This window comes from Dermacentor silvarum, chromosome 10 (genome assembly GCF_013339745.2).
Source record: "Dermacentor silvarum isolate Dsil-2018 chromosome 10, BIME_Dsil_1.4, whole genome shotgun sequence".
Taxonomy (NCBI): Eukaryota; Metazoa; Arthropoda; class Arachnida; order Ixodida; family Ixodidae; genus Dermacentor; species Dermacentor silvarum.
This window is the reverse complement of record NC_051163.1, coordinates 110,019,338-110,039,715: the sequence shown is the minus strand read 5'-3', so window position 1 is coordinate 110,039,715 and position 20,378 is coordinate 110,019,338. Positions and strand designations below refer to the sequence as shown.

The 20,378-nt window shown below is 50.8% G+C and overlaps 1 long non-coding RNA gene across 1 annotated transcript; it reads left to right on the top strand.

The window, feature by feature from the left end:
* Positions 1–2,542: 2,542 nt before the first annotated feature.
* Positions 2,543–12,451, top strand: LOC125940947 (uncharacterized). Its single transcript, XR_007464101.1, has 3 exons — positions 2,543–2,598; positions 11,984–12,191; positions 12,266–12,451. It is a non-coding gene; the product is annotated as an uncharacterized LOC125940947 (long non-coding RNA).
* Positions 12,452–20,378: the final 7,927 nt, after the last annotated feature.

The following is a 20,378-nucleotide window of genomic DNA, read 5'->3' as shown; positions in this document are numbered from 1 at the left end:
CATAATTCGCTGTTATAAACATGGACGTCCTTAGCCCGGTTCCTGAGTACGCTTGTGAAACCAAGAAGATTCGTAAACTTCGTTTGCTTCGTGTACGAAGTGCTCGCTGAAACGTTTGACGACAGTGTCGTAGCACCGCAGTTCGCCCACGGAAAGCGAAGAGGTTTCAAAAAAGGGGACGACTTTCAGGTCTCATACAGTATATAAGTGAGCGTACTTGCGCTTCTGGATAAGTGTGGCAAATTCCAGAAACGGCTGCGTAATCTTCGTAGCGTATTATCCACTTCGGTCAGGACGCAGCGTTTTTGAAGTCGGACACGTAGGTTTGCCGTAGGGAGATGCCGAGCAACTTCAAAGGGGACGCTTCGCGTTCAGTAGACGAAAGCAAACGAAGGTATTCAACCAGCCACTTCTGACACCGTGCAGAATGGTGGGTTTCAAATATTGTGGTGGTAGCGACACCGCGTATCGAGAGGGGCGGCAGTGACGCGCTCTGACAGGAGACACGCCTGTACACTTTGGCGTCGCAATAGAAAGTGACGTTTAATCATGTGTCGGAACACAGGAGGGAACGCAGATGTCCCCACCAGATATCCAGAGAAACATAAGTGGCGACAGCTACACTCGTGAGAAGATTGGCACAATGAAGGAGAAAGAAGCCCACCACTCCACGTGCTAGCACTTAATGAGACTGCAGACACCTTGACAAAGGCAGTGCATGGTGGGCCTGTGGGTTTGTCCTTACCCAACTTCACTATGCTGGCGGTGACACGATTGGGCACCTCATTGCTGCATCGCATTACGGACATGTAGCGTTCCCCTGGAATGTCCGGTCGTGTCCCTCTGGGAAATGCGAAGTTACGTACGTTTACTCTATTACGATGTAGAATGCCGGAGTTAAATCTGTACATGAAGAGGTGTGGGTTTGCACCATCGAAATGTTGTGCATCATGCGGGGATATCGAATTACTGGACCATTCCGTCCTCTGTTGCCGAAAATTTAATTCCGAAAGAAAGACCTACTTAGAGCAGCCCCTATTGCCTATTGACATTCCTCTCTCGGTTATTAATATTTTATCTTTTGTTGCAAGTACCCTTGGTCGAGCCCGAAAGGAAGTGTGTCGGATTGTGCATGAGTACGTCATTGCTACTGGGAGGCTCTAATCTTAAACGTCTTTTCCTCATTATTAAGACTAGATTGCATTATTTTCATAATCTAGCATCTTCGTCAAAATTGGCAAGACGTCTTTGCAAGAAAAGAAACCAAAATAAAAATAAATTTTAATCATCATCATCATCCTCATCACCAGCCTATATTAATTATTTTATGTCCACTGCAAGACGAAGGCCTCTCACTGTGATCTCCAATTACCCTTGTCTCGCGCTAGCTGATTAATAACTATTAATTAAATATAGGTAGTATGATCATTAGGCTAACAGCAAGCAAGAACATCAAATTATGTTTGCATTGTGAACCATCTATTCACCATCAAAAGAGCATGAAACGAATAACAGTGGCGATGTTTCTTGATGTCAAAGGCGCATATGATAATGTAGCCCACCAAGCAATCCTCTATGCTTTGACCGATGTGGGCACCGGTGGCCGTGCCCTGCGCTGGATTCATAGCTATTTGGAGGACAGATTCTTCGTGCTTACAGAGGATGCAATGACATCCCACCATTTGCCAATCCTTCCATCGTGGGTACGTGCCATAACATGAAGGAAGAAAAAAGAAGAGCAACGCAAAGCCAATTCTGCCTAGAAATAGAAACCGTAGAAAACTATTTCTTAATATGTCGTCGGTATAAATTACAAAGAAAAAGACTTCTTGAAGTACCGCTTGCTAAATTAGGGGTAAATTTAACATCAGAAACAGTACTCACTTTCGGTGCCTCGGTATTTGGCTTTAGCCACAGGGACGTATTTGATGCCGTTTGTGGTTTCATTCAATCAAGAAAACGAATGAAATTTTAAATCCCTACTTTTACAATTCTCTCAGAGATATTTCAGTTTTAATTCATGGCATTATTATTATAAATTATGCAGTTCAGGAAAATTAATCTGTCTGTTCTGATTACTGAATTGCACATTATCATTATCATATCATTATCGATATTTAGAAGTTCAGGTGCTCAATTCTTGGCCAATCCCCCGAAGTGGGTACGAGCCATGTGCTGAGGACATCATCATCATCATCATCATCAGCAGCAGCAGCAGCACCAGCAGCACCAGCAGCACCAGCAGCACCAGCAGCAAAGCCGTTCCATTAGTACTGAGGATCATCATCAACATAATCATCATCACAGCTGTTCTACTGAGCTCGCGGACGCTGCTCGATTGGCCAGAACAGCGTTAGCTTTGAACACGGCCGGCGGCCGTACTCCCACTGCGGGCGCGGCTCCTCATGAAGCCCAGTCTTGGACCACATTTCGGGCTGGCGATGACGGCGGGGAGAGTGCGGGAGCGAGTGCCGACGGAGGACCAAGGTCAAGGGAGTGCGCCGAGCTGTTTCCGCCACGACGCAGCAAGAGGATCCAGCCAAGAAGCGGCCCCGCCCAAGACGACCCGGGCGAAGCGGAAGCCGGCTGCACAATCTCGTAAGTTCAGGGAGCATATACACTTGTTCTACTCTTCATTGTACTTGTCGAGCGGGCGAGTGACACAGCAGCCAACTCTCCGGGCGGGCAAGTGCACAACAGCGTTTATTGAACCCGTATATAGCCGAGGATGCAGTGCTGCCATATAGTGGTACTGCCGTACACTACATCCTCCCTTCTGTTAAATAAAACAACAAAACAGAGGAACTCTTGATCCGGACAAAACGTTCATAGGTCGAGCCTTCTCGGCCTGCGGATCTTTCTGCCGAACCTAGAGACGCGTGGTGTAGATATAGAACCGCGGGATGCATCGGCAGTGGAGATGCTTTCCCGAGGCGATGCGGTTTCCAGGTCTTGGGCTGCTCGATCAGCTCCACGCGTTGTTGGGGACATGGCGGTCTGCGCCGCCACGGGAGTTCCAGGTGTACTGGTAGTGCCTTCCGCAGGACGTCCCGTCGTTGGAACCAGGTGCATCCGGTTGCGCTGGAGTACACCCGTCGGAGTCTCCATCTCGTAGGAGCGAGGGCGTTGTGCTGGCCCCATAACGATTGCGGGGGAGTTGACGTCCCGTACCCAGACCTGTTCGCCGGCCTGAAGAGGTCGCAGTTCATGAGCCGCATGTCTTCTGTTGAAGTTGGATGCTTGGCGCCTCCGGTTGTCTTGGTCACCCCGAGTGAATGGGACCGACGGCGGCCAGGTAGGCTCCAGCTGGTGCGAAGCCTTCGGTACCCGGGTCTGTAGGCGCCTGCCCATGAGTAGCTGAGCAGAGCTCACTCCGTTTACCCCAGGAGTGTCCCGGTATGCCAGAAGCGCAAGGTAGGGACCATCCGCGTTCCGCAGCAGGTCCTTGACCGTCCTCACCTCCCCGTTCCATCTCCTCGTTCGACTGACGTGGCGGAAACCGTAGGAATCAGCGACGGCGGAGAACTCTCTTGCAGCAAACTGAGGACCGTTATCGCTGCGCACCAGTCTCGGGATCCCGTGGCGCACGAACACGCTCTTGATGACGTTGATGACAGCAGGCGAGCGCAGGCTGATGACCTCCGGGAAGCGTGACCGGTAATCCACCAGAAGGACGTAGTCCTGGCCGTTCAAATGAAAAAGATCGACGCCCACCTCTTCCCAGGGCCGAGTTGGAGTGGTTGACGGCAGCATGTGTTCCGAGCGCTGCACCCTGGTTTCGGCGCACGTGGGGCAGTTAGACACCAGTGTATATCTGGTTGTTGATGCCCGGCCACCAGACTGATTCCCGAGGCAGAGCTTTGCAACGGTTGATGCCCGTCATGAAGGAGCTCGAGCGTGCGGCTCTGAAGGGCGGACGGCACGACGATGAAGGATCCCTCACAGACGGTGAGGTCCCCTTGGTGCTGCCAGTACCTCTTCACGTGGAGAGGCAAGTGGGATCGCCGGGGCCAGCCGTTGGCGCAGTACTGCAGCAGCAGACTGCACACGCCATCGTTGGCTTGGTTCTGGTGCAGGTGCTCGAGCTGCGACGAGACGATGTCTGGGAAGGAGCGAACGACCTCTTGGATGAAGAGGTCGACTTGATTCACCCGGTTGGATGGAGGGGAATCCAGCGGTGCGCGCGAAAGCATATCGGCGGTTGCCAACAGCTTCCCCGGTATGTAGAGTACTTGGTACTGGAACCGCATCAGCTTAAAGCGAAACCGTTGGATCCGTGGTAGCAGCAGGTCAACGTCCATGGAACTCAAGAGCGCCACCAGAGGTTGATGGTCCGTCTCGAGGAAGAACTGAAGTCCCTGGACGTATTACTCGAACCTTTGCACCGCCCAACTGGCCACCAAAGCTTCTTTCTCTGTTTGTTTGGCTGTACCGGCGTTCTGTGGGTGTGAGGGACCGCGATGCGAAAGCGACGGCTCGACGCTCACCGGACGGCTGCTCCTGAAGAAGTACTGCCCCGAGGCCATAGGAGCTGGCGTCGGCCGAGACCATGGTCCTGTATGCGGTGCTGTAGCGAGCTACGCAGATGTCCGAGCACAGCCGCTTCAGTTGGGAGAAGGCAGACTGCTGCGCATGACCCAAAGTCCAGACAGAGTTCTTGAGCAGCAAGGCTCGAATTGGCGCGGTTACCTCCGAAACGTGGGGTAAGAAGCGCCCGATGTGGTTCACGAGGCCCAGCAGACGACGGACCCGGCCCTGCGACATCTTCGGGTGCATGCATGGCTTGGATCGCCGCAACCTTGTCTAGGTCTGGAGAGATGCCTTGAGCGCTGACCACGACGCCAAGGAACTTGACGCTGGAAGTGGCGAACGAGCACTTCTTCTGGTTGAGCGTGATTCCTGTTTTTGCTAGCCGATCCATGACTTGCCGGAGATGACGGTCGTGCTCGGAGCGTGTCTTCCCAAAGACGAGGATGTCGTCGATCATGTTTACCACACCCGCTTGGCCTTCGAGGATCCGGGACATCTGCCGCTGGAAGTACTCCGGTGTAGACGCGATCCCAAACGGCAGTCGGAGGAAGCAGTAGCGGCCAAACGGGATTATGAACGTGGTGTATTCTTGGAACTCGGGGGACAGCTTTACTTGGCGGAAGCTCGACGTGGCGTCCAGCTTGGAGAAAACTGTGGCTTCTCCGAGCAACCCCAGGCATTGTTCCACAGCACGTGACACTCTCGAAGAATCACCTTGTTGAGGCGCGTCAAGTACACACAGAGCCGATAACCGCCCGAGACCTTGGGGACCACAACCAGTCCAGCACACCAGTCAGTGGGTGTGTTCACACGACAAATCACGCCCTCTGCTTCTAGCTTGTCTAGCTCAGTCTTGACGACGTCGCGGAGAAGGATTGGAAGGCGCCGGGGTACGCTCAAGGAGAAAGGCGTAGCGTTGGGTTGCATCATCATCATCATCATCATCATCATCAGCCTATATTTATGTCCACTGCAGGACGAAGGCCTCTCCCTGCGATCTCCAATTACCCCTGTCTTGCGCTAGCGTATTCCAACTTGCACCTGCGAATTTCCTAACCTCATCATCCCACCTGACTTTCTGCCGTCCTTGACTGCGCTTCCCTTCTCTTGGTATCCATTCTGTAACCCTAATGGTCCACCGGTTATCCATCCTACGCATTACATGGCCTGCCCAGCTCCATTTCTTCCGCTTAATGTCAACTAGAATATCGTCTACCCCCGTTTGTTCTCTGATCCACACCGCTCTCTTCCTGTCTCTTAACGTTACTCCTACGATTTTCGTTCCATCGCTCTTTGTGCGGTCCTTAACTTGTTCTCGAGCTTCTTTGTTAACCTCCAAGTTTCTGCCCCATATGTTAGCACCGGTAGTATGCAATGATTGTACACTTTTCTTTTCAACGACAGTGGTAAGCTCCCAGTCAGGATTTGGCAATGCCTGCCGTATGCACTCCAACCCAATTTTATTCTTCTGTAAATTTCTTTTTCATGATCAGGGTCCCCTGTGAGTAATTGACCTAGATAAACATATTCCTTTACAGACTCTAGAGGCTGACTGGCGATCCTGAATTCTTGTTCCCTTGCCAGGCTATTGAACATTATCTTTGTCTTCTGCATATTCATCTTCAACCCAATTCTTGCACTTTCTCGATGAAGGTCCTCAATCATTTGTTGTAATTCCTCTCCATTGTTGCTGAATAGGACAATGTCATCTGCAAACCGAAGGTTGCTGAGATATTCGCCGTCGATCCTCACTCCTAATCCTTCCCAGTCTAAGAGCTTGAATACTTCTTCTAAGCATGCAGTGAATAGCATTGGAGAGATTGTGTCTCCTTGCCTGAGCCCTTTCTTGATAGGTATCTTTCTACTTTTCTTGTGGAAAACCAAGGTAGCTGTGGAATCCTTGTAGATATTTGCTAAGATATTCACGTATGCCTCCTCTACTCCTTCATTACGCAATGCCTCTATGACTGCTGGTATCTCTACTGAATCGAATGCCTTTTCATAATCTATGAAAGCCATATAGAGAGGTTGATTGTACTCCGCAGATTTCTCAATTACCTGATTGATGGCATGGATATGGTCCATCGTAGAATATCCCTTCCTGAAACCAGCCTGTTCTCTTGTTTGACTGAAGTCAAGTGTTGTCCTGATTCTATTGGAAATTATCTTGGTGAATATTTTATACAATACTGAAAGCAAGCTAATGGGTCTGTAATTCTTCAATTCTTTAACGTCTCCCTTCTTATGGATAAGTATAATGTTGGCGTTCTTCCAGCTCTCTGGTACACTTGAAGTTGTGAGGCATTGCGTATAAAGGGCCGCAAGCTTTTCAAGCATGATATCTCCTCCATCTTTGATTAAATCTACTGTTATTCCATCTTCTCCAGGCGCTTTGCCCCTGGTAATGTCTTTTAAGGCCCTTCTAACTTCATCGCTAGTTATAGGAGCTTCTGTATCCGGTTCATCACTATTTCGAATGAAAGTAGCTTGACTGTTTTGGCTACTGTACAGGTCAGTATAGAATTCTTCTGCTGCTTTTACTATGTCATCGAAATTGCTGATGATATTACCATGCTTATCTTTCAGTGCATACATCTTGTCTTGTCCTATGCCTAGTTTTCTTCTTACTGATTTCATGCTGCGTCCATATTTTACGGCTTCCTCAATTTTTCCCATGTTATAATTTCGAATATCCCTTACTTTCTTCTTGTTGATCAGTTTTGACAGTTCAGCAAATTCTATCTGATCTCTTGAGTTGGACACTTTCATGTTTTGTCGTTTCTTTATTAGGTCCTTTGTTTCTTGTGAGAGCTTCCCTACAGGTTGCTTTGTTGCCTTACCTCCCACTTCAATTGCTGCTTCTGAGATCAGCCTAATTACGGTTTCATTCATTAGCTCTGTGTTATCAGGGTTGCAGCATAGAGTTTCTAAATAAGTTATAGTAATATGAAACTCTATGGGTTGCAGCCTGATAGTGTAGGCTTCGGGGAGTGTCCCAAGTCCTCGAAAGAGGCTGGGATCGAGACACAAGTCGCCCGAGGGCTGTGGAGTCCCCGAGACTTGGTCGACAAACGTGCAGACGCCCAAGGCTTGGATTGCCGGGAAGCCCAGCAGCGGGACCGTCTTGGTTGCCAGGACGTAGAGTAGCTAGCTGCTTGGTGAACTTGCCGTGCCATGACAGGGTAGCAACGTAAGTGCCTATGACCGGCAGGATGTTGTTGCCAGGGCCTTTCAACTCGCTCTTGGGGTCTTGAAGCTTCGAGGGGACGCCTGGAAACGTACTGGGTACGACAGAAACTTCGGCGCCAGAGTCCGCCTTGAAGGGAAGATGGACACCCATCGGCAAGTACTTCAACGAACTTCGCGTTCGGACGCTCTCCCGCAACTGCATGCAGCTCGATGGAGCTGGCAGAAGGCTTCAGTGTGTGCTTCCCGCTGCCGCGTTTCTTCTTAAGGCACACGTTCTCGAAGTGGCCACTCTTGTGGCAAAAGTTGCAGGACGCTATCCGAGCCGGACAGTCGGCGCGAGGGTGTGATGCGTGTCCGCAGAATGGGCACAGGTGCTGCGTTGTCTTATCAGAAAACGCTGGCTTTCCCTTGCGAACGCGAGTGGTGTCAATGCGAACGCGAGCGGCGTCAATGGCGAGTGTCGATGAATCAGCCGAGTCACGAGCCTTGCGTTCGTTATCGGCGTCTTCGTGTTGGCTAACGTGCGTAAGCGCTTCGTGCAACGTCAATCTCGGTTTCCGACAAAGCTGGTCCAAGAGCTTGCGGTCAAGCAAGCCCACGAGGAAACGATCTCGGACGAGACGCTCTTCGATGTCGGGCGATGAATAGTTGCAGCGTTTGACCATCGTCCGAAGCGCAGTGTAAAATGCATCGGCCGACTCACCCGGCTGCTGCGTATGGCGGTGAAAGCGAGCTGACGCTTACAACTCATTCGGCGGGTGGACGAAGTTGTCGGTGAACGCCTTCTTTACTGCTACGACGTCCTTCAGGTCCTCGTCTCCCAGCGTGGTGGACGCGAGGACCACCCTGGCTTGAGGGCCCATGCAGTAGAGCATAGATCGCACTTGGACCTCCGTCGGAGCGGCGTAAAGTCTGGTGGCGAACGAGTAGCCCTCGTACTGCAGCAGCCATGTGGGCCAGGAGCTGGGGTTGTCAACGTCAAACGCCGGCGGTGGACGCAGCTGGGTCATGCCATGTAGAGACGCAGCGGCCGACGAAGCAGTGAGCGTTCCGGTAGAGCCTGTACCGGTGGCCATGGAGAAGGAAAGGTGACTTCATCGACGGAGAGTGGCGGGGCCAGGGCCTGTGTCGAAGCCGCGAGTACGGGATCAGCCGAGACGCGATCCCACTTCTGACACCATGTCGAGCGGGCGAGTGACACAGCAGCCAACTCTCCGGGCGGGCAAGTGCCCAACAGCATTTATTGAACACTTATATAGCCGAGGATGCTGTGCTGCCATCTAGTGGTACTGCCGTACACTACAATACTGACTCATTATTGAATTTATTTTTATAGGTTCCTTCACGGACTACTAAGCTGGGCAAAGAAGTCGCCAACACGATCGGTGTCATAATTTACAGATACATGATTATCTTCATTTAATTCTGTTTGTGTCAGCAAATGAGTCGAGCCTACGTGCATTTCTAGGGGCAGTGCTTATTTCAACAGAAGCTCCAGGTAACACGTTTACCCTTAATGCATGAAAAAAAATTTGTCGCAGTTTCACCCGAAAGTCGAAGCACCAATTGCGATAGCAAATTAGTAGAGAGCTATACGGAGTAAGGATAGTAGTTTTATCAGCTGTATAAACTTGGACATGCAGCAGCACCAGCAACGCGCCGAACTGTTGTCGACAACCGAACGCGCGCGGCGTTTTAACACGAAAGTGTTTTATGCCGGGGTCCACCAAGACTTCACTGACGTATTTCCGTCACGGAAATACGTCACACGAACATACACGAACATAATACAAAGAAAGAAACCAGAAGAAAAAGTTCCACAAACATGCAAAATTTGGAAATCGAACCCACGACCTCTCGGTCCGCGACGATAGATCGCCGAGCGTTTAACCCATTGCGCCACAAACGCATTTGCAGAGAGCTACACAGACGCGCCTTATATATCTAACACTCCTCCGTGTACCCGCGCTCTTGCTCGGGGCGGTGCCGCCGCCTACGAGCAGAAAAGAGAAGTACTGCATTATGACACTAACGCGCACCGACAGTGAACGCTTCGGTGGTCTCAGCACTGCGACGCCTCGATGCCAGCATTCGAAGGGACGCTGGCATCAAGAAGCACTACCAACGCGTTCTCGCAGAAGCACTACTAGGTGGCGTTCACCGTACTCAGCACAGCGGAGCGTGGCCTCCGCAATTAGCTCTGAAAATGTTTCTGAAGTTGATCGCGGAGGCTGCAATTACGACGCGCTGTACGCGCTGATTTGACTCGGTGACGATTCAGTTACGTGCTTTGTCTTGCGCGTTGTATTAGTGTGTCAGTTACGTGCTTCGTCTTTCGCGTTGTGCTAGCGTGTGCAGCGTAGTGCAGCTTCCATATGCACGACGGTTGCTCATGGTCATCGACGTTGGTAGTCGTGATGGAGGAGACGTGCCACCAGGCGTCAGCGTGGGTGCATCAACGCCTAAGGGCGCTTTAGCCACAAAACACCAATAGACATTATATATCAATGTGCAATAAACATTACACTACTTCTGTGAAGACACGTTTCACTTTCGTGTTCTATACCGATTCCTATATAAGAGGGATCAACCACATTTTTATATACATACTTATTTGGTGCCGCAGCTAAACGTCGCCTCTCCTCCCTCCGTCCCGTCCCCCCACAGCCTTTCGCGTGACGGAAAAAAAAATGTGGTTGATCCCTCTTATATAGGAATCGGTATAGAACACGAAAGTGAAACGTGTCTTCACAGAAGTAGTGTAATGTTTATTGCACATTGATATATAATGTCTATTGGTGTTTTGTGGCTAAAGCGCCCTTAGGCGTTGATGCACCCACGCTGACGCCTGGTGGCACGTCTCCTCCATCACGACTACCAACGTCGATGACCATGAGCAACCGTCGTGCATATGGAAGCTGCACTACGCTGCACACGCTAGCACAACGCGAAAGACGAAGCACGTAACTGACACACTAATACAACGCGCAAGACAAAGCACGTAACTGAATCGTCACCGAGTCAAATCAGCGCGTACAGCGCGTCGTAATTGCAGCCTCCGCGATCAACTTCAGAAACATTTTCAGAGCTAATTGCGGAGGCCACGCTCCGCTGTGCTGAGTACGGTGAACGCCACCTAGTAGTGCTTCTGCGAGAACGCGTTGGTAGTGCTTCTTGATGCCAGCGTCCCTTCGAATGCTGGCATCGAGGCGTCGCAGTGCTGAGACCACCGAAGCGTTCACTGTCGGTGCGCGTTAGTGTCATAATGCAGTACTTCTCTTTTCTGCTCGTAGGCGGCGGCACCGCCCCGAGCAAGAGCGCGGGTACACGGAGGAGTGTTAGATATATAAGGCGCGTCTGTGTAGCTCTCTGCAAATGCGTTTGTGGCGCAATGGGTTAAACGCTCGGCGATCTATCGTCGCGGACCGAGAGGTCGTGGGTTCGATTTCCAAATTTTGCATGTTTGTGGAACTTTTTCTTCTGGTTTCTTTCTTTGTATTATGTTCGTGTATGTTCGTGTGACGTATTTCCGTGACGGAAATACGTCAGTGAAGTCTTGGTGGACCCCGGCATAAAACACTTTCGTGTTAAAAGTTTCGTTCCCTCTCTATGTATGGAAAGGAGGAAAGAGACGCTAAATTCTGCAGCCCTTCAGGGAGCACGGCGCAGAACGCGCGTTTGCTCTCCGACGTGCGTTCGCTCCCCGTGAAAGCGCACGTCCCTCGCGCCCTTTCACTCGCACATACAGCGTCCGGAGCGCGGCAACGATTTCATCGCCGTTGACGTCATACCGAACCTCACGGCGACGCCAACGGCAGAAATCTGCTTAGGAGTGTCCATATAATTGCTATCGCAATAAAATATTGATAACAGATTATGAGCAGCAATTATAGACGATTTTATGAAATACAGTACCCAACCAGCTCTGCGAAGTATTATACTCAAAACAAACTGAAAAAAAAAACGCTTAACCTAGAACTCGGCCGCGCAACGCTTAAAATAGCGAAGCTGGGAGATCATAGCCCAGCATTTTCCGAAAGTGCGCGCGAACTTTTCATCTTATTGCTCATGATGATAAGGTCTTTTTTCGCGTCTATGACTTACGGCCGTCACTGCGCGTTGCATAGCGCAGCTAGCAACACCGACCCCGCGTTGCATGCCGACACCGCGTTCATCCGCGTTGCAATGGCGTTCCAGCAGACCCGTTCCGTGAATGTGCCTCTCTCTCTCGCTCTCATTTTCTTTATCGCTCTCCCGAACATAGCGCGGCTCCTCATGAAGCCCGGTCTTGGACCACATTTCGGGCTGGCGATGACGGCGGGGAGAGTACGGGAGCCAGTGCCGACGGAGGACCGAGGTCAAGGGAGTGCGCCGAGCTGTTTCCGCTACGACGCAGCAAGAGGATCCAGTCAAGAAGGAAGCGGCCCCACCCAAGACGGCCCGGGCGAAGCGGAAGCGGGCTGCACAATCGCGTAAGTTCAGGGACAGCATATACACTTGTTCTACTCTTCATTGTACTGACTCATTAGTGCCTTTCTTTTTCTAGGTTCGTTCTAGGACTACTAAGCTGGGCAATGAAGTCGCCAACACGATCGGTGTCATAATTTACAAATAAATGATTATCTTCATTTAATTCTGTTTGTGTCAGCAAATCAGCCGAGCCTACGTGCGTTTCTAGGGGCAGTGCTTATTTCAACAAAAGCTCCCGGTAACACGTTTACCCTTAATGCATGAAAAAAAAAACATTGCAAACATATTATAGGCAGCAATTACAGACGATTTTATGAAATGCAGTACCGAACCAGCCCTGCCTTGTATCATACTCAAAGCGAACTGAAAAAAAAATAATAAACGCTTAACCTAGAACTCCGCCGCGCAACGCTTGAAACAGCGAAGCTGGGCAATCATAGCCCAGCATTTTCCGAAAGTGCGCGCGAACTTTTCATCTTATTGCTCATGATGGTCTTTTCGCGCGTCTATGATTTACGGCCGTCACTGCGCGTTGCATAGCGCAGCTAGCAACACCGACCCGGCGTTGCATGCCGACACCGCGTTCATCGGCGTTGCAATGTCCACAACGCGTTCCAGCAGACCCGCTCCGTGAATGTGCCTATCTCTCTCTCTCTCTCTCATTTTCTTTATCTCTCTCCCGAACATAGCGCGGCTCCTCATGAAGCCCGGTCGCGCATTTACATTTGCACGCCCGTGCAGCCGGTCGATTGCAGCGCGCCCGCGCGGCGCTAAAGGGAATTACAGATCTAGGTACTTGCTGGCAACGCGTCTCCGCAAACGCCCCTAGCTCTGTGAGTCCCTGCGCCCTAGCGCCGTCGCCTCCCCAGCTTCTGCATGACTCCACGGAGCGCGCCGCGCAGGCGGCCGCGCCGCCGTGGTACAGCGTACTAGAATGTTTTAAGACATTCTAGTTCACTATAGGCTCCGTACAGTCGAGTTTGCCGCTGCTCTGGCGCCATCTGGCGCAGCGACGCAACAGTGTTGGGAAGTGGGCGCCGCAGCTCGGCCGGCTCGATGAGTATTCTTTCCTGCGCGCTACATTTCGTCTCGGCCACGGTTGAAGCCGTTTTGCTTTGTTCACCAGCCTCCTTATTTTTTTTTTTATACGTCTTGCGACAGTGCAATGGCATGCGCTTCATCGGCAAGCGTCGGAGGTGGAAAAAAAAAAAGGCAAGTGGAACCGGCGATACTGCTGCGTAAAGGGCTGTCACAACCACGAAGGCCAGCCCGGGATAAAGTTTTACAGGTTTCCTGGCAAGTCTTCTGAGATCGAACGGCGAAAGAAATGGATCACAGCTTAGATGAGAGTAAATTAATTCAGCTTTTTTTAATATTTGTGAGAAGGTTTTGTTCTGTAAAGCGTGCTACACATGCGCGTTTCACAGCTCTAGCCACCGTAACAGCTCGTTGTGCGAAGCGAGCGGCCATGGCCAGCTGCTGAACATTTAAAAGAAATTTGTCACGACTTTGCTGATTTGACAACTGCTTGTCGTTGTCTTAGCATTCGGTATGATCAGCATAGCACTGGCATGTGCGATGAGCAATATTTTATGCCAAGGAAGCCTATTTTGTGCTGGCGAGCACGAATTCGACGATCCTCGTTTCGGCCGCTGGCGCTTGAGAGGCGCGGTTTCACATGGTGCGATTTTTCTTGTGATATACAATTGCGGTGTATCATTGTAAAAGCAAAGCGCGTATGCAAGGAAAGGAATTCGCAAGCGAAATCGTATCTTGTGAAAGGGGCCTAATGAGCCTCGATCATTGTACATGATGAAAAACGAACATTCGCGTCATGTAAATTAAGATCGCCTAGTTAATAAATCTCGTTTACCAGCGCAGCAGGTGGCTCCGACTGGGTACCAAACGAGTCAACGAGGATAGCATGGTCACTGCCACACGATCCAACAATCCGAATCGTTTAGCTCACTCGACATGACTGTGCTGACGACAGCCTACGAGTGAGCGTGTAGCTGCACGCGGTCCAGATCGAGCTGTATGACAATCTAAAGTAACAGTGTGACAGGGGCATCAAATGATAGGCCGCGGCGTACAACGCGCCGGAGCGAAATGAGGCATGCATTGCCAACAGTGAGGCGTCGATTGAAAATCGGTCAACTACAACGTTTTCAGGGTGCCAGTTTAGTGACTTCAATTTAAGTATAACAGTAAGCTTTACTCATGTGAAGGATGACGTCGTATACTTGCTTTCCCTGTTGCGAACGGCACTTCGCGTGAACGTCCACGCCGTCCACTTCTTTCACACAAGCAACATGCGAAGCAGCGTAGAGCTTGTCTCCGCTGGTTAACGCTGCACCGTGAAAGTAATCGTCTATTCCTTTAAAAGGCCTGAACCCCGCAAAAACTATTTGTGCCATCACAGAGGGCCACGCTTGTACTTTCACGTACACACACGCACAAAAAAAGGAGGAGGATCGCGGATATACGTGCGGCTTTCCGAGGCGTGTATACGTAGTTCCGAAATCTCGCTGTCTTCACCCCTTCCCAGTTTCGCGCCGCCCGCCACATGCGACGCTGAGCATCGCGCCACCGCTGTTGCGCAGCAGCGCCGCCTGTTGACTGTACGGAGCCTATAGCCGTGGTCCGTCAGAATGATGCATTGAGTTAACGGTGTTGAAATCTGACTGGCCACAATTTGTCACTTAGCTTGGATCTCAATTTCTTTCCCCTTTTAGTTTTACCATACGTTACCGCATACGGTAAGGTGCGCACCATGTTTTGCAAGCCGAGCCGGACCAAGCCTAAACATAGCGAGCAAGTGGCGTCGGCCACAGAGCCCACGCCATGCATGTCCGCGTCTCGCGTGCGTTTTTCACCATGGTAGCACCAAGAGACGAGTTAAATTTAATTCACCTTCTGCAACGTGGCGAAGTGGCAGCAAGTGTGAAAAAAAAAAACACTTCGGGTTGGTGGCGTCATCTAGTGACGAAGATTTTACTTAGAGGGGGCGCAGTAACTAATTATATTCCACTTATCTGCTGGTGTAAAGTGTCGGCAGCGGTGCAATTTAAAACAAACAGTCCTATTTTTTATACGCATTATATTTTTATACATTTGATATATACCGCTGTCATCGTTATCAAGTTGCCGTACGCATCGAGCACACACGCAGCTCAAACGTATTCGGTCATCGCGGTACGTTACCGCACTTGCCACACCGTAACACGGCACTACTAAAACTAATTGACTAAACAGTCGCGACAGGAGCAGAGCCGAGCACACACAGCTCAAACGTATTCGGTCATCGCGGTACGTTACCGCACTTGCCACACCGTAACACGGCACTACTAAAACTAATTGACTAAACAGTCGCGACAGGAGCAGAGCCGAGCACACACAGCTCAAACGTATTCGGTCATCGCGGTACGTTACCGCACTTGCCACACCGTAACACGGCACTACTAAAACTAATTGACTAAACAGTCGCGACAGGAGCAGAGCCGAGCACACACAGCTCAAACGTATTCGGTCATCGCGGTACGTTACCGCACTTACCACACCGTAACACGGCACTACTAAAACTAATTGACTAAACAGTCGCGACAGGAGCAGAGCCGAGCACACACAGCTCAAACGTATTCGGTCATCGCGGTACGTTACCGCACTTACCACACCGTAACACGGCACTACTAAAACTAATTGACTAAACAGTCGCGACAGGAGCAGAGCCGAGCACACACAGCTCAAACGTATTCGGTCATCGCGGTACGTTACCGCACTTGCCACACCGTAACACGGCACTACTAAAACTAATTGACTAAACAGTCGCGACAGGAGCAGAGCCGAGCACACACAGCTCAAACGTATTCGGTCATCGCGGTACGTTACCGCACTTGCCACACCGTAACACGGCACTACTAAAACTAATTGACTAAACAGTCGCGACAGGAGCAGAGCCGAGCACACACAGCTCAAACGTATTCGGTCATCGCGGTACGTTACCGCACTTGCCACACCGTAACACGGCACTACTAAAACTAATTGACTAAACAGTCGCGACAGGAGCAGAGCCGAGCACACACAGCTCAAACGTATTCGGTCATCGCGGTACGTTACCGCACTTACCACACCGTAACACGGCACTACTAAAACTAATTGACTAAACAGTCGCGACAGGAGCAGAGCCGAGCACACACAGCTCAAACGTATTCGGTCATCGCGGTACGTTACCGCACTTGCCACACCGTAACACGGCACTACTAAAACTAATTGACTAAACAGTCGCGACAGGAGCAGAGCCGAGCACACACAGCTCAAACGTATTCGGTCATCGCGGTACGTTACCGCACTTGCCACACCGTAACACGGCACTACTAAAACTAATTGACTAAACAGTCGCGACAGGAGCAGAGCCGAGCACACACAGCTCAAACGTATTCGGTCATCGCGGTACGTTACCGCACTTGCCACACCGTAACACGGCACTACTAAAACTAATTGACTAAACAGTCGCGACAGGAGCAGAGCCGAGCACACACAGCTCAAACGTATTCGGTCATCGCGGTACGTTACCGCACTTACCACACCGTAACACGGCACTACTAAAACTAATTGACTAAACAGTCGCGACAGGAGCAGAGCCGAGCACACACAGCTCAAACGTATTCGGTCATCGCGGTACGTTACCGCACTTGCCACACCGTAACACGGCACTACTAAAACTAATTGACTAAACAGTCGCGACAGGAGCAGAGCCGAGCACACACAGCTCAAACGTATTCGGTCATCGCGGTACGTTACCGCACTTGCCACACCGTAACACGGCACTACTAAAACTAATTGACTAAACAGTCGCGACAGGAGCAGAGCCGAGCACACACAGCTCAAACGTATTCGGTCATCGCGGTACGTTACCGCACTTACCACACCGTAACACGGCACTACTAAAACTAATTGACTAAACAGTCGCGACAGGAGCAGAGCCGAGCACACACAGCTCAAACGTATTCGGTCATCGCGGTACGTTACCGCACTTACCACACCGTAACACGGCACTACTAAAACTAATTGACTAAACAGTCGCGACAGGAGCAGAGCCGAGCACACACAGCTCAAACGTATTCGGTCATCGCGGTACGTTACCGCACTTGCCACACCGTAACACGGCACTACTAAAACTAATTGACTAAACAGTCGCGACAGGAGCAGAGCCGAGCACACACAGCTCAAACGTATTCGGTCATCGCGGTACGTTACCGCACTTGCCACACCGTAACACGGCACTACTAAAACTAATTGACTAAACAGTCGCGACAGGAGCAGAGCCGAGCACACACAGCTCAAACGTATTCGGTCATCGCGGTACGTTACCGCACTTGCCACACCGTAACACGGCACTACTAAAACTAATTGACTAAACAGTCGCGACAGGAGCAGAGCCGAGCACACACAGCTCAAACGTATTCGGTCATCGCGGTACGTTACCGCACTTGCCACACCGTAACACGGCACTACTAAAACTAATTGACTAAACAGTCGCGACAGGAGCAGAGCCGAGCACACACAGCTCAAACGTATTCGGTCATCGCGGTACGTTACCGCACTTGCCACACCGTAACACGGCACTACTAAAACTAATTGACTAAACAGTCGCGACAGGAGCAGAGCCGAGCACACACAGCTCAAACGTATTCGGTCATCGCGGTACGTTACCGCACTTGCCACACCGTAACACGGCACTACTAAAACTAATTGACTAAACAGTCGCGACAGGAGCAGAGCCGAGCACACACAGCTCAAACGTATTCGGTCATCGCGGTACGTTACCGCACTTACCACACCGTAACACGGCACTACTAAAACTAATTGACTAAACAGTCGCGACAGGAGCAGAGCCGAGCACACACAGCTCAAACGTATTCGGTCATCGCGGTACGTTACCGCACTTGCCACACCGTAACACGGCACTACTAAAACTAATTGACTAAACAGTCGCGACAGGAGCAGAGCCGAGCACACACAGCTCAAACGTATTCGGTCATCGCGGTACGTTACCGCACTTGCCACACCGTAACACGGCACTACTAAAACTAATTGACTAAACAGTCGCGACAGGAGCAGAGCCGAGCACACACAGCTCAAACGTATTCGGTCATCGCGGTACGTTACCGCACTTACCACACCGTAACACGGCACTACTAAAACTAATTGACTAAACAGTCGCGACAGGAGCAGAGCCGAGCACACACAGCTCAAACGTATTCGGTCATCGCGGTACGTTACCGCACTTGCCACACCGTAACACGGCACTACTAAAACTAATTGACTAAACAGTCGCGACAGGAGCAGAGCCGAGCACACACAGCTCAAACGTATTCGGTCATCGCGGTACGTTACCGCACTTGCCACACCGTAACACGGCACTACTAAAACTAATTGACTAAACAGTCGCGACAGGAGCAGAGCCGAGCACACACAGCTCAAACGTATTCGGTCATCGCGGTACGTTACCGCACTTGCCACACCGTAACACGGCACTACTAAAACTAATTGACTAAACAGTCGCGACAGGAGCAGAGCCGAGCACACACAGCTCAAACGTATTCGGTCATCGCGGTACGTTACCGCACTTACCACACCGTAACACGGCACTACTAAAACTAATTGACTAAACAGTCGCGACAGGAGCAGAGCAGCAATGTATTGTCTTCTTGCCTGCTTACTAATGGCAAGAAATTAGGCTCTAGCACTGTGGCATAATCAGTTCTTTCAGGTATGACTACGAGCTTGATGCTCTACCATTCGTCCACGATCACATGCATACTTCCCTCCGACTTCATGATCGGCCAAATGTAATCACGTTTTAACACTTCGCCAGCGCACAAATGCCATCGTCGTTTTAACATTGACCACATGACACTAACGTAAGCCCGTACGGTTGTATACACTGTCGCTAATCGCGTCAAAATCCCGTGTTTCTCTAGTTAATGCTCGTTCAGTACCTGCACTAGAACCCAACCGATCGTTTTCTAGTGCGGCTCGCCACGGCCGCACTAGAAAACGATCGTCTTCTCAACGTGGTCGTCGTCGCGCTGTTTGTGCACGCACAGCTCCGTTCGCGCAAACGCGTTGTTCCACCTTGTATCGCTTCGTTTTATCTCAAACAATGCATGATAGACATCGATTCCAGCAGTGTGCACGCCACCCTGCTTGCGGAGAGTTGCCGAGCCTGGTCCAGCGGAGGCGTTCCCGCGGCTATGGCGGCGAGCGGGGACTAGGGGGCTCGACGCAGATAGGTACGCGCGACCCTTAGGACCGAAAAGCACCTAGATGCGTAGTTCCCGTTAGTGCCGCGCGGGTGCGCTGCAGTCATCCGGCTGTACGGGCGCGCGAATGTAAATGCGCAGCCCGGTCTTGGACCACATTTCGGGCTGGCGATGACGGCGGGGAGAGTGTGGGAGCGAGTGCCGACGGAGGACCGAGGTCAAGGGAGTGCGCCGAGCTGTTTCCGCTATGACGCAGCAGGAGGATCCAGCCAAGAAGCAAGCGGCCCCGCCAAAGATGACCCGGGCGAAGCGGAAGCCGGCTGCACAATCTCGTAAGTTCAGGGACAGCATATACACTTGTTCTACCCTTCATTGTACTGACTCATTAGTGACTTTCTTTTTCTAGGTTCCTTCTAGGACTACTAAGCTGGGCAATGAATTCGCCAACACAATCGGTGTCATAAATTACAAATAAATGATTATATTAATTCATTTAATTCTGTTTGTGTCAGCAAATGAGCCGAGCCTACGTGCGTTTCTAGGGGCAGTGCTTATTGCAACAAAAGTTCCCGGTAACACGTTTACCCTTAATGCATGAAAAAAATGTTGCAATCATATTACTGGCAGGAATTACAGACGATTTTATGAAATTCAGTACCCAACCAGCCCTGCGAAGTATCATACTCAAAACAAACAAACAAATAAAAAACGCTTAACCTAGAACTCGGCCGCGCAACGCTTGAAATAGCGAAGCTGGGCGATCATAGCCCAGCATTTTCCGGAAGTGCACGCGAACTTTTTATCTTATTGCTCATGATGATGATAATTTCTTTTCACGCGTCTCTGAGTTATGGCCGTCACTGCGCGTTGCATAGCGCAGCTTGCAACACCGACCCGGCGTTGCCATGCCGACACCGCGTTCAT